The sequence below is a fragment of the Ambystoma mexicanum genome, chromosome 5p, assembly GCF_040938575.1.
Source record: "Ambystoma mexicanum isolate Mex_15411 chromosome 5p, UKY_AmexF1_1, whole genome shotgun sequence".
Classification (NCBI taxonomy): domain Eukaryota; kingdom Metazoa; phylum Chordata; class Amphibia; order Caudata; family Ambystomatidae; genus Ambystoma; species Ambystoma mexicanum.
Genome location: NC_090930.1, coordinates 726,896,875 through 726,910,654, shown reverse-complemented (window position 1 = coordinate 726,910,654; position 13,780 = coordinate 726,896,875). Strand labels below are relative to the sequence as shown.

The 13,780-nt window shown below is 43.1% G+C and overlaps 1 protein-coding gene across 2 annotated transcripts in view; it reads right to left on the bottom strand.

Annotated features, from left to right (window-relative positions):
* RBMX2 (RNA binding motif protein X-linked 2) overlaps nucleotides 1-13,780 on the bottom strand; it is a 292,888-nt gene that overhangs the window by 127,087 nt on the left and 152,021 nt on the right. The window lies entirely within an intron of this gene.

The following is a 13,780-nucleotide window of genomic DNA, read 5'->3' as shown; positions in this document are numbered from 1 at the left end:
ATCTGCAGCCAAAAACCAAGCCAATTAATTCCTGATCATGAAGACAGGACACTGGAATGGAATTTGCAGCAGAGATCAACAGGGAAGACTCAAGGCAAGGGTTTTTTTTGCAGCTGGATGCGGTTCGGTGGTTTTGTTGCCCTTTTCAGGAGCCAGGAGAAAACTGAATATCACTGGTCGGATTCTCGTCACAAATCTGTTCCAGTACTCTGGTGAGGGGACTTCAAGGACTCAAATTGTGTCTCTGGAAAGCCAGGAAGCCACCAAAGGTTAAGGACGGATTTGGACTTCGGAAGCCCATGCAGCGCTCAATGGATCGAGGTCCCAGGGCATTGCAGCCCAGCAAGATCACTGCATGCCATGGGAAGGCTCCAAATGCAGGTCTTCTTGAGACTAGTGGATCTCACCAGCCTCTGGGTGGGAGCCGTCGCGTTCGGGACCCCCAGGTTGGTTGGAAGGAAGGAAGGGTAACAGCAGGCTACGGTTACACAGGCTTTCTACAGATGTCTTTTCTTCATCTTCCTCTTCAGTTTCAGTTCCAGTTGTCGACTTGCTAGCAGCTTCCAGGTTTGGAATAATTTAACAGGAACTATAGCACAACTTCTGCAACCTCCCCCTTCATTTTACAGAAAGGGGTGGTCTAGCTGTCCAATCAGGCCAGCCAGCTCACCCTCACCCCCTGCCTCCTTCCCAAAGGGAGGTGGTTCCTTTCAGGTAAGGTGGAAGACAAAGTGCTGCAGAGTTTTGCACTCCTCCCCCGATTCCTGCCTTCTCAGACACTGATGCCTGGGCGGGGAATACAAAGAATTCCCACCAAAGATAAACCTTCCACTGAGGTCATTCCCACCTAGAATGGCAGGGGAAGTCAAAGGGAACAGCAAGCACACAAGAAATGGCGGGAAAAGAAGGAGCCCTCCATTTTAGCAAAATGGTGGCCCTTCAGTGCATTACCAAGGCTGAATTAACAGCCTGCAAGTAATAGTGACTAAAAGTCATTAAAGTAATTACACTGCTACCAGCCATTCAGTAAACTTGTAATTGTGACAAACTGTTACCAGGTAAGTAAGAAAGGGAATACATTGCACCCCACCCGCATTGCACAAAAGGTGGGGTGTGCCGGCTCACATACAAAATATAAAGGGGATGGACATCCCTCTTTACTACTTGGGAAAAGTAGTTCACCCAAGTATATGAAAGAGAAATTAACAGGGAAGCCCAAAGTTGTAGGAAACTATAACTTCAACCATACACTATGGACAGACATAAAAAGGTCACCCATAAAAAGAGTAAAAGACTAGATGAGAGGGGAAAAAAATTCCCCTTCACCTAGGCACAAGGTAAAATAGTTACCAAGTCCAAGCAAAAGTTGTGGGGTTGACACAGGTCAGGAAGATTTATCATACATATGAAAATCGTACCCAACAGGTTAGCCGACTGAAAATCCTCCGCTGACTGGCCATCACACAGGCACTTATAATAGCTTGATTTTTGCCTCACCAGCAGGTTAATGTGGCTAGTTGAAATGCAGGGTCTGAAATTCCGTAGAGCTATTTAGCTCCTGCTTCTACCCTTGGCGATCCTGGTTAGCTTAAAACCAACAGTTGCAGGAGCTACCTTTGGTTTCCCAGGTCAACTGGTGCCTTACAAACATGCATATGTGACATTAACTTTGAGTGTTGAGAATGTAACTACAGAAGAATTATGACACATTTAAATAGAACAGATCATACAAAATGGGCGAACAGTTAAAGTGTGGAAGTTAGATTCGCAGTGCGTTATGTGCTCGCCCCATCTCCAATGGTAGCTCCTGCCTACTCAGTGATGCTTGATACCCAGGAGCTACTTTTAACTCCTGCTCATTGAATTTGAATTTCGAACCGTGTAATGCATTCATTCTAAGTCTCATTAAGAGTACCCTATGCTTCGGTTAATCACCCAATCCAGTCTGTGTGTAAAGCTCTGTATATGAGAGAGAGAGAGAGAGAATTTAACTGTCAGGTTTTCAGATTACACCATTTCTCTCTCTTGATCCCTGATCTACATAAACCGCTATGTCCGTAGGTAAAGGCGGAAACCCCAGCTTTGCCAACTCCCTTTTAATATATGCAAGACAGGAACAGCTTGAACAAGTGTCAGACAGTAAGGCATCTCGTACCAGCTGGTGTTCATTCTAAATTTGTTTTGTCCCATATGTGGGTCCAGTAAAGTAATGGGCTCACCACAATCAGATCGGCAATATAGCCACGTTACATTTCCGGATGAAGTAGATAGGCCAAGTGGTCGCCAAGTGTTGCTGTTTGGCTGTTCCCTATGTTCGTCTGGCAGGCACTGTGATAATGGCAGTCGGCAAGAGGAAGGATCCCAGCAGAGACGGAAGCGAAATGCCTTTGAGGATTGTTCGATTAGAGGACTGTGAGTAAATATTTTATTTGTTTATCCTGGACTCTTTACTGAACTCGCTACTTGCAGCTACTTGCAGCTGAACTCACTCTCCAACTAGCTGATCTCATAATAGTGTCCCTTCTCTTTCTTGTTGCAGAAGGAGGAGTTTTTTTTTTCACTGCCTCCCGCGGGCTCCACCCCCCACCCTCATGCTCCATATCCATAGCAGGTTCGCGCACCCGTGCGCGGACCCAAGTGGTGCTGTTTGGCTGTTCGGGTGTGCGGTGGGTGCGACGAGCCCGCAGATTTATTTATTTATTTCCTTTCTTTTTTATTGTGAGCAGAGTATTGTGCCTTAGACTCTCTCCATAGTAGGACCCTCCATGTTGGGACTGATAAGGCGGTAAGCAGTGAGCGCATATTGTGTGTGTTTCATGGAAGCATAGTTCACGTCTCCCTATTGCTTGCCGACACCCCAGGTATAGAATTATAGGCATTTCTGTGTAGTCCGGTTCATTTGTAGGTACCATCCTATGGTCTGGGGGGCTGGTTTCTCTATGGTTCTTTTTTTGAAGTGTTTGTGGAATTGCTATCGGGACTTTACAGTATCGGAGGATGGGTTTATGAGAATTGCGGTTGTCGCCTGCACCTTAGCTTTCTCTTATTAGCTACAGGACAGCATATATATATATCAAAATCTATATATAGCAAAATCGGGTTCTGTGAGGGGGAAGCGTTTTCATTTTCATTGACCCATACGGCAGGGGAGTGTGGAGGGTCATATTGGATTGCTATTATTGTATGGGGGAGTAAAATTACTTCTGATCTGCAGTGTAGGTGCGGAGCCGAATAAACATAATTGTCTGCCTTAATAGGTTTGCTTTTTCGAAAGAAAATCAGTAGCGACCATGTCTCACTGCCGGAATAGCACTGAATATGTGTATTCACGGGTAAATTCAGCAGGACCAGCCACCGTGAGATCGACAGTTCTGGGCACAAGATTATACGATGATATACTGTTCGCTCCTTTGATCTTTACACCTGTAAAAAACACGCTAAGGATGGCAATGAACATGCCTTTGCCTCCTTTGCCACCGGAGCCTAGTGACTCCCTCCTGTTAGATGCGGAAGCAATGGCCCATTCTTCTATGTGATCAGTAAGTGGCAAAGTCCAGATCCTACAGTTGGAAATCTCTAGTTCTTTTACACCTGGAAGTTTATCTAAGACGGCCATCCCCGTTTTACCAGAAGGGTCCTTTTTAGACACTCCCCCTGATTTCTTTCCCGCAGATGCTGATCTGCAAGATCTTTCTCAACATCTGCAAGATTTACCAGGCCTTCCGTCCACCCAGCATCCGGGACAGAATTCTGAAATCGGAAGTCTACTATCATCAATACTGCACGAGCTAAAAACTCACTCCATAGGATTTATGGAAATCAGAATCCTTATGGAGAGACAGCTCTGCCAGGGTAAACTTGTATTGACGTAATGGAGCTCCTTCCCACAAAATTAGTGACCAGAATGCTCGCTTTGGGACTACATAGCCCAAAGGAAGGGGATGGGAAACCGGTTCATAAGGACCTGGTCTTGAACCCTGAGATCGTTCCAAGTATAAAACCAGGCGTCCCGACTGTAGAGGCTCCAAAGGAAAACTTCCCAGCAAAAAAGGGAGCGCAAGACAATAAAAATAAAAACAAAAATAAGAATAAAAATAAGAAAAATAAGAAGGGTGGGTCCATAACGTTTTTTAAACAAAGGAGCCAACTCTCTAAGCATACCTGGAGAAACTTTATTAGAGAAGAAAATGATCTCCTCTCTGATGCAGAGGCTGTAATCGATCCTTCTATAGTAATTAGTGATGTTGAAGGGGGCGAGTATAGCCTTGCAGCATACTCGTTATCGGAAGAAATGACTCATAAAAAATCCCATCCCAAAATGATCATAGGCGCAGATGATAAACAACTAGAAGGGAATAAATTGTCTACTGGGCATAAAGATAATCAACCAGAAAAGAACAATTCAGGCCCGGAAGGCAAATTTAGAGAAAGTTATGGACTGTTTCAGAAGCCTTCTGTATCTAAATTTGGGAAAGCAAGTGTAGAGAAGCAGTCTAAGTTGCCTCAGCCAGTACCTAAATTGGCGGTGTCTGCTAAACTGCATTTTGGGCAAGTGCCAGTGGAAAACACGCCAAAGACAATTAACTCTTTAGGAGACAAAGTCATGGAGAGTGAATCACTTATTGGGCTGCAAGAGATACATTTAGTGAGTAATAAGGATGTTGCCCTTATGATCCTAAGGACAGATTCTCCCTGAATGATAAAAGCATTGGCCAACCCTCAAAGCATCCTGACCTTGTTACACCTAAAGAATTACAGGCGAGGGCTGACATAACAACTGAGCCCAATATTTCTAATAGTGGCCCATCACCACGGTTGGAGGCAATGGACAAAAGCCCAAGTCCTGAGACTATGCATGCTCCGGATAACCCTGCCTTGGAAGGAATAGATGAATCTGAGTTAGCAAACAGACACCCCTTTGATAAGCTTTTTTTGCCCCCCCCCCAGAGAGTATCTGTGGGAGGTGCTGAAAAAAGGCTCCCCATTAATTATTTGGACACAGAATTTAAGCATATTCCATGGAGGAAACCGTGTCTAATAGATTTTCCCAGCATCCTATTGTATCCTTTATTCGATTGTGGTATGCAACTAGAAATTAATAGACACAGGTCATTACAACTTTTTAATGATATATCCTCCATGGCTAATCTGACTTCTGCCGACATTAAAAGAGTGGATTCTATTCACCCTCACTGTTTTGACCATGTGAGAATAGTTTTCCATTCTCAATTGGTCTTTCAAAATGTCTTAGCAGAGCTAGATCAGTTTAATAAGAGAGGTTTTGACATTTTGATTTATGGAGATGGCCTGCAACAGCAAGAGGGTTATTTCCCTCAAGAATTTAGGGGTACAGGAAATATGGGTGGACAAAACCAAAAGAAAGAATCAGTGAGCCTCCAGGATCAGGATTCAAGCTGGAGATGGCTTGCCCTGAGCCTTCGAGACTATTTCCCAGTTACAAAATTTAAAACAACATACATAGCCGAGGATATCATATTTTCTGTGCTTTCCTGGAATTCAAGAGGGAATTTTCACCTGCTTTCTTTCACAGCACTTTGCTCATTATTACGCAGTAAAAATATTCTGTGTATTCAGGAAACATGGTTGACCTCCCATGCGCAGCTAGATGGATTTGAATGTCATCACCTTCTGGCTACTAAGGGCCGATTAGGTCGCCCTAAGGGGGGCTTACTTTTGGCAATTAAGATCGGAGAAGACACTTGCTTGTTGGAAACCTTCATAATCCCTCCACACGTTTTGAGTGCACTGGTAAAGGTGGACAGGATCTCGCACATATTAATTTGGAATATCTACTGTTCGCCTGGATCGAATCTATATGAGGTAATCACAAAAAATGGAGGCGATCATGGAGAAGTGTTTTCTTAAATATGCAGGGTTGCAAATACTATTGATGGGTTATCTGAAAACTAATAGGTCCGGCCTAGTAGAGAATGAAGGGATCAGTTTCGACGCCCCCATGAATGTTATGGGGGAACGCTCAGAGAACATCGACTCTCTATTTTCGAGTACGTCATATAAAAAATGTGATCTAATGGGCTGGAATATGTTGTGTAAAACCTGGGGTCTCAAATCAGTACATGAATTGTTGAATCCAGAGGATCCATATATCACTTGGGCATTGGGGGAGAGAGTCTCAGCAATTGATTACATTTTTGCTTCTGTCTATATTTTTGATCTGGTAGAGAGTTTTACAGTCCGCCCGACACAGATGAGTGATCACAGGATGCTCGAGCTGTATTTGCGTGTTAAATGCCCTAAGGCGACTTGGACGTATATGCATAGTGATTTGGTCCTGAACACGGGAAAGAATAGGTTTACTTGGCATCCGGGTAATGTACAACTGTGTAACAATCTTTTCTGTAAAGATCATGAGGCCTCTACCTATGAAGAAAAGAAAATCAGGTTTTCTCATGAGCATTTTGGCCCATATGTTAAAAACCTGATTGAAAATTCAGTAAAGACAATCAGGGAAAAAACAGGCCAAGAATAAATATCTTCATAAATATGACTCCAATGCGAGAGCTAGCAAGGCACTCTTACGTAGAGCCTTAAGGCAACTCAAATTACTGAAAATATCTGAAGCCGCTAGGAATGAGGGGGTCAAATATTTGAAACAAACACACAAAAATTGGCTTAAAAGTTATAAACATAAATTCAATCAGACAATGAGGAAATGCTGTGCTCACTGAAAACTCATTCAGTAAGACAATTTTGGCTACTCATAAACAGAACATTGAAACCCGAAGGAGAACTGAATCTTAATCCCATTGGAGAACATATATGGGGGGAACATTACCAAAATTTGTATGCCGGCAGTGAGAAGATGGCAATATTATTCCCGAATGTAGTAACGCAGTGGAAGTGTAATTTTTCAATTGAGGCAATTAGGGAGAGAATCATTAAGGCCAGTTCTTCCAGAGCGGCATGGCCGAATGGGCTTTCGAATGCTCTCTTTAAGGGCAACCCTGAACAGTGGTCAAAGGCTTTATTACTCTTATTCCAAGATATTAACAGCACCAAGACTATTCCTAGCTCATGGAATATGAGTTACATAATACCTATTTATAAGAAGGGGGATTGCTCCCTGCCTTCAAATTACCATCCTATTGCTTTATTGGATGCTGAATCCAAAATATATGCGAGTATTGTTTTACAACAAATTGACCAATGGGCTGCCAAAAACCAAATTTTATCAACTTGTCAATTTGGCTTTAGAAAGGGCGTCTGCACTATGGCAGGAGAACTTGTGATTTCCCTATTGCAAGAATTGGGATGGAAAAAGGGAATGAACCCTGTGTATTTAGCAAGTATGGACCTCTTCCTTGCTTTTGACTTGGTGAATCGCTCTATTTTATGTAAGAAATTGCATTCGATAGGCCTACCCCACGAACTGCTGGATATTCTGATACATTTACATGAAGGCACAATGATTCAAATTAGATTAAATAATGAAGGTCTGCTATCTATACCAATAAAGACCTTTAACAGACTTAGACAAGGCTGTATCTTCGCCCCAACTTTGTATAATTTGTATACAGCAGACATCAGACCATCATTATCGAATGCTTCCCCTATTCAACCCAAGTTAGAAGGTAGACAAATTTGTTGGTGTTCCTATGCGGACGACTTTTTATTGTTTGACATGTCTCTGGTAGGGCTCCAGCACCTGTTATCAGCATTTGGCACTTATATGTCATGTAATGGTTTAGCAGTAAATCCTGCAAAATCGCACATTTTGTGCTTCAGTGGGAAAAGAAAAGTCTCTATGAAAAGTTAGTTTCTGAATAAGATCAAATTGGGAACGAAAAACTCAATGATTTATCTAGGTTTTTTCGTGAGCGCTAAACTAAATACGGCTCAAGTACTGAACCATTTCCTGGCGGAAGGTAAAACATGCGCGACAGAAATGTGAATAGTAAATCGTAAATTTGGTGGATTCTCATATAGCCCCTATCTTAGTTTTTACAAACAGAAAACTATCCCAAAAATTCTCTATGGCAGCGAAATTACATTTATTATGGGCAAATTGGACATTGACAAATTGGAGGCGCAGATTCTTAGAAATGCAATTTTCTGCCTCCTGAAATGTGTTGCTCTAGCCGCTATTCGGTACGAATTTGGCCTACAGTCATTGAAGAGTATAGTGGAGTGGAAATGTTTAATGTTATTTCGCAATTTGATCTTTCAAACTGAAAACAATTTGTATAATGAATTGCCCAATTTGCTGAAAAGAGGCACGCCGAAATCGACATTATTGTCGAATTTATTGGAAATCTGTAAGAATTTGCTGAGGTCTGTAGGTGTTTCTTTGACTACACTCATTTTTAATGTTAAAAAAGTGAAACAGTTATTGCAAAATAATGATTGGTCTACTACAACTCAAACTGCTCCAATATAGGTTGTATCGGCACATGGTGTCATTTTATAAATATATGGGCACCATGGAACCCTATCTATATGTTTTTCCTAACAGAGGGCGGAGAAATCTATATATGAGATTCAGATTCAATGTTTTACTTACCGGGGAAATATTGACTGTAAGATCGACATAGCCGCTAAAAAGCATATTGTGTAGGTTTTGTAAGGCTCCGGAAGCAAAAGAAACACTGAGACACTTGCTTCTAGATTGCTCGGCCCTGAGAACAAAGAGACTATTACTTCTCTCGCTTTGTCCCTGATGTAGCAAATGTGGATCTGGATCAGGTGTGGAAATGCAGGTTATTTGATAAAAAAGACCTCACTGCAATTAGCGATTGCAAGATTTCTTAAGTTAGAGTGTGGTCCCTCCTAGCTTCCGCAATATATGCAATCATTAGTAAAATGGAAATCTTCCCAGTTTTATGTTTTTTGATATAAATAGGCTGAAGTATTTTTATGAACTGAAGTATTAGGTCGATATTCATTCGATTTTGCAAGATTTTAGCTTGTTCTTAGAGTAATGGTTTAATGAAATGTTGGTGGATTTTAGCTGTGTTTTTTTAGTAATTTCTCTTATTTTCTCTCTTTTCTGCACTCCTTAATTATGTGAAAACTGTTTTTACGTTGAACTTTAGAAACAAAATTCTGTATTAAGTCTTACTGTATTAACTTTTGAAATTGTCTATGAATTTTTGTAATTTTGCACAATTTTGTAAAGTTTTTTTTAAAACCATATACAAATAAATAAATAATAAAATAGGCCAAGAAACTCTGTGGAAGATCCATTATTATGCACAGAAATGTATTTTCCTTGGTCTGCAGCAGAAGAGGCTTGCAACAACCCTATAAATAAATGCCGTAGTTTGCCATCAATACAGATTTTGCCTTGTAAATGCAGATTGCATATTTTACAGGCATGCCACTTATTTTCTCACCAAATCTGGAGAGAGCCCCATTCACCTTGGCCACTTTTATTGCCTGCTTTTTAAGGTGCATGGAACACTTGGTCCCACCTTGTGGTTACTCCTAGGTAGCTAAAAAAGACTGACCCATTCGAGTTTTCACCATGGGATGAAGCAAACGTCTATACTTGCGCGCACACACACACATTACCTTTGATTAAGGCACATTTAGCTTACGATCCCTGGGATTCATAGAATCCTTCATGAGGCTTTGCAGAGGTTTATGAGTCCACGCAATTAGTACCAGATCATTGGCATACGCCAGGGTACAAAAGTTTTGTCCGCCCCCTCAATTTTTGTAACATAGGGTGTCAGTTTGCTTAAGTTTGTAAATAACTAAATTGACAAAGGCTGAATAGTAATGAGGCCAGCAAACTGTCTTATCCCAATGAGTGGAGAACATTTTGGTGGGAGTTCCACAACGTACACTTGCTACATTTTGATCAGGGGCAATAGCAACATAGACCACAGCTCACTGCGATTGATGCAGTCAAATGCAGAAGAAAGGTCCATAAAGCCCTGATAGATCACGGAAGTATAGTTGTACACATATTTATCAAGAATCACTTCAGATTGAGGACTTGGTCCATGATCCTCCTTCCCTTGTAAATAGCCATATTGAAAGTTTTACAGAGTTTTATGCTCTCTTGCCCAATCTAATATCCTATTTTTGCTGATTTAACAAGGAGAGAGATGGGGCGGTAGTAGTTAGGATTACTTTGATATCCCTTCCTAACCACTTAAGTGCTGGTGTGGGCCCTCTTCCTGCTCCCACCTGTGAGGCTAAAAAACGCAGGATCATCTTCGACTCCACACTCTCCTTCTCGCCTCACATCTCTGACATCTCTATGAAGTCACACTACCAGCTGCACTTCCTCAGAGGTATTCTTCCTTTCCCCAAGAAGGTCACTGGCTCCAGAGCTCTGGTTTGCTCTAGGCTGGACTACTGCAAAAGCCTCTTTCTAAATATGCCTGCTTCTACTCTCCGCCCTCTGCAACTCATCCAGAACAGGACTGAGACTTGTCCTTGGCCACAAGCCCAGGGATCGTATCTCTCCAGGATTGAAATCTCTGCATTGGCTCCCAGTGGCAGCGAGGATTACGTTAAACACCCTCTACATTGTCCACAGGGCCTTCTGGGACCTCAATATCTTCAACTCTCTCTTCCTAGATATATTCCTTCTCAAACTCTTCACTCATCTGCCTCCAACTCACTCGGGGTCAGTTGCTTCTCCAAGGAACAAGTTGGTGGTAGATCTCTTTCTTCGGCTGGGGCCTCCCACTGGAACAGCCTCCCTGAAACTTGAGAACCATCTGAGCTTCTGTAAGCACCTCCAAACCTTCCTCTTTGCTTCCACTTTCTCTCCTCCTCTCCCCTGCTGAACCTGAAACTGCACTGGTCACCAGGCTAACCTCTGATCCAGGTCCCCTCCCCAGCCAGTTGCACACCTGCACCACCTCCTTGGCAACCCCCGTGCTTGAGGACTGTTTTTCTGTATCCCTACAGTCCCCTACCAGTACTTGACACCTGATGTATGCACTTACCCTTGCACTTGCCACCAGCTGGCCGCACCTTTTACTTATTGCTTTTATTTATTCAATTTATTTTTACGGTCGATCCCATGTACTGCACTGCCTCCTTGTTAGGGACAGTTCTCAAAAAGGTGCTAATGCCCTGAACCTTCGAGACCCCCAGCAACTTTGCTGGATTTTGAGGACTTGGTTTCTTTTACCTGGAGAGAGAGAGACCCTTTTTTACCACTCTCTCATGTATATTGATGCAACTTTATACACTGTTTCTTTTTGGCAATGGAGTCTAACCAAGTCCATAGGCATCATCTTTTTCAATTGTGGCACAACAGTCTTCAGTGCAGTGACACTGGGAAGTCTTTCAGATTTCCCAAGGTTTAAATACCTTCTCTGGGATCAACTACTGTTTCCCAGAACAGTGAAGTGAAACTGACTTCACTTAGTCCTGTAAAATTCTAGACCCAGCACACCCCATCTTACAATAGAGTGCTGGAGGGGTTACTTAGTATCCCCTGTATCTAGTTATTCATGTAGCATTCACATGTTACCCTCTCCTCTCGGAATGGCTGGTAGCAGTGGTTTTGCAATGATTTACCCCGACCGCAAACTGTTCGCAGCTCCGGTAATGTTAAATCGCGGGAGCCATGTTTTTCAAAATGGCACGTAAGCCTCCTTTGTTAAAATGGTCCCCAGTCGTCTTTTTTCGCCATGTCTTTGTGGAAAGATCCTTCGAGTTTTTCTCTGCGCGTCAAACCATGTTTGGTCTCTTTGTTCATTTGCCTTTGGCGTGCTTTACCGGCCTCTGGCTCCAGAGTGCCTGGGGTAAGCAGGAAGTGAGGGAGGTGCCCGAAACCCCCTGTACTTAGTCTCCTAGGAGACCCAAATGCACTCTGACGATTGGCTGGCTGACTGACCGGCAAGGACAGCCACCCTGCTGGGTGAGTGGCAGCTAGGCTGGAATGAATGGGAGAGAACTGAATAAAAGGCGAGTCTCTTGGCTTGGAAGCCAGAATCGACCACTGGACAAAGGAACCGAAGAAGAGCTTGAAGAGGACGGCTGCTGCAACTCCTGGACCATTGGTTTGCCTGGTGAAGCCCTGCTGCAGGTCCGAACCGCCAAGTTCACACAGACAGAGAAGCCCTGCAAGGTCGACTTCTCCCCTTGAATTGGTGGGACCAATCAACTCGAAAGTAAGCCACCTGGACATCCATCTCGGAGCTGGTTGAATTTCCACAGAGTTGCTGCTGGAAACCGCATAGCCAAAGAGAGGAACACCAGATTGTGTGTGTGCTTTTAAGCTGGCCAAGAGCTCCAGGAAGATCCTCCGGACTCCCAGGAAGCAGGACTGACCAAGCCTGAGCTCCCTCAACAGAGTGCTGGACCCCAGAAGCAAGGAAACTCCATCTCGACAGCCAGGAACCGCAGTGTTGCTATTTGCGGTAGACGCGAGGAGCTGAAACACTGAACAGCCCCTGATTTGAAGATTGCCGTTTCCGAGCAGTGACCGTCCCATTGCAGTGCAGGAGTCCCCAGGGGTCCTCCCTCTTGTCCCCAAGACTGAGACTCAGGAATAGTGAGATCTGCAGAGCTGCACAGGAACAGAAGTCATCTGCCGCACTTTTTCTTCAATATAAAAGGTACTGTAAAAAGTCTGAGAGAACTTACCTCTTACTGTAGAGTTGCTTGCATCTTCTACTACTCACAGGTCTAATCAGTTTGTGGCCCTACATTTGATTCTTCTTTTCTTCAAAGACTTCTAAGACATTGTGCAAAGACTTTTCTACTTACCTACCCAGAAGTGCTTCATCCTATATAAGACTTTTGCTCATTGACTTTGGCTTAGCCTATTGTACTGAATGACTCTTCTTGGGGGATCCAAAAGTATTTGCCTGCTTAAGAATGTGTGGTCTCTTGTTGTTCTAATAATCTTTTCCTTTTACCAACTCCTAAGAGTATTCCAAATTCAAACAGTAAGATATTAATGTCCCCAGCACCCTAGCTATTGAAGCCACCCGAGGGTGTAGGTTGTGTCTGTGGGCCATCCCAAAAGGGTCTTTTCTGATTTGGAAACTAAGAGTGTACAGTATTGAAGTGTATTTGAGTGTTACTTTTTATGTTGCTCCCTTCTGAAGAAGGCTTATTCTAACTGGCTGATAAATTAATAATTGTTTATTCAAGAAACCTTGTGTGTAAGAGTTTATTTGAATACTTGTCACTGTGAATCTCTGTGTAACTCCCCTACGGACCCCTCTTGAGATAAGTCTGGCTGCTCAACACGCTACCAAAACTGTGTAGTACAGGCTTATACCAAAGGTTGGGTTTCCTATACCTGTAGTCAGAGTTGTGTGTAGTACACCAAAAGGGTACTGCATACAAACTTTGCCTAACACTGGTGGCAGGCGGTGAGGATATATTGTAGAGTTGTTACACTAAGAATTTTCTTTGCTTTTGTTAAACTAAAAACCTACACAAGGCTAAGCTTTGCCAGATACGAATAACTTCAGGCAGGAAGCCCTGATCATTTTAACAGTAGATCAACTGAAAGAAATGTGTAAAGTCAGGAATCTCCCTGTTAAAGGAAAGAAAAAATAGCGAATTGCAAGATTGTATCCAAGTCTCAGTAGTGGGCCTGTCACACCTACTATCCCAGGAAACGTGGAAAATGATCATGAGGATGATAATTCAGAGTCTAAGTCTAACTCTAATATTGTTGAAGAGTCAGAGTCGTCTCAGGAAGAGAGCCCCTCTTTCCCTCAACAGGCCCTTTTGCCTCAACCTTTGGCCACAGGGACCCCACCACTGAATCCATAAAGTGTGTCTCTTGAGAAAATGAGACTTGAGTATGAGT